A 1,342-nucleotide genomic window follows, 5' to 3' on the forward strand; every position below is an offset into this window, starting at 1 on the left:
AAAAAAAAGAGCGAGCTGAATTCATTAAGTTGTAAATGTAATAATAAACACTTAATGACTGGTCCCGAGGGAAACAGTTCATTTTGTTTCCCGAGAATCGCAAAGTTTCCCCGAGGCGCAGCCGAAGGAAACATTGAACTTCAACAATGATTTCAAGAGGGACCGATGGAGCTAATATACAAAATATATCCGCTCACAAGGTGTTTCATTATTGGCTGGAAAATTTCTGTGCTGGCAATCCCGTGCGTGGCAGGGGTTCTTTCAGACGATTGCTTAATAGCGTAGTTTTTATTTAGGAAAAGGAAAAGCGTGTTTTTCAGCGAGTGCGGTCGAGTTTCGCAGTGTTTCCTGGGAAATATGTCAACTGGCAAGCTTGCTATCAAATCTGTGGCGCGACATGTGACGAACAGGTCATGTGACAGATGTCAATTGATTTTGGAAGCAAAGGACGAGTATCGTCATTCAAAATTCAGTTATTTGCTCCGCTTCCATCGTTTCTGGAGAAACCAGGGTTGGGCTTCTTCTATTTGTTCTGTGGACTCCTCACGTGGTTCTATCGCAACGTTCGCGTTCCTCATTTTATTTTCTAGGGACAGGTAAGCTTCTTAACCTTTATTGCACATTGACATGCTGCATTACTTTGAATCAATTTTCCGAATTCGCGCTCTGATATCATGATTTGTCTCTTCTCTGGCGCTGCGCGCCAGCCCTTTCTATCTCCTGTTCAAACGAGATTCTTCATTCTACCGTCATTTGGGAAAAGAAGTTTGCATTAAAGGTAGGATTCAACACATCTCACTAGAAATCTGTAAAACATAGAGCAAAAATTTAAATAGCCGAAACTTTGCTGTTCTGGGTCTTGGTCATGTCTGGCCCCAGAAACCATGTCCCTGTATCTACATAAATATTCTTTGAACGATTGAGTGTTTAAGGGTCCAGTTGTGTTTGGAGGTCTGAAAAACCCCTCTCAGCAAGCGGGCACTTTTCTGGTGTGACAATATTAACCGATCATGCAAATTTGTATCTGTTTTTAAAAGAAACGAAAAAAAAAACCATTCCCAGGCAAAAACGTTAGTGACTTAACAAGCAAATAACATTCGATTTGATTACATGCATAAAAACAGGCATAAAATTGTTTCGACCTCCGGCCAACAAATATTGTTATTGACTTTGGTTTCTAGCAAAATGTTATTACTTTTAGATCAAAACAACAATCCTTTGTTTATTAGAACCTTTCTTACAAAAACTTTGAGGCTGAATATGACCAGAATTTAAGAACGTCTCAACAACATCCTCAGCATGAGAGTCACTTAAGAACGACGATCTTTATGATGCTCATTTT

At 39.7% G+C, this 1,342-nt stretch overlaps 1 protein-coding gene across 1 annotated transcript in view; it reads left to right on the forward strand.

Moving 5' to 3' along the window:
* The first annotated feature begins 455 nt into the window (after positions 1–455).
* LOC138043406 (cartilage matrix protein-like) overlaps positions 456–1,342 on the forward strand; it is a 17,384-nt gene continuing 16,497 nt past the window's right edge. Inside the window, exon 1 of the mRNA XM_068889665.1 lies at positions 456–596. The gene's annotated coding sequence lies outside the window, so the exon portion shown is untranslated. The remainder of the gene's footprint in view (positions 597–1,342) is intronic.

Source organism: Montipora capricornis, chromosome 3 (assembly GCF_036669925.1).
Source record: "Montipora capricornis isolate CH-2021 chromosome 3, ASM3666992v2, whole genome shotgun sequence".
NCBI lineage: Eukaryota > Metazoa > Cnidaria > Anthozoa > Scleractinia > Acroporidae > Montipora > Montipora capricornis.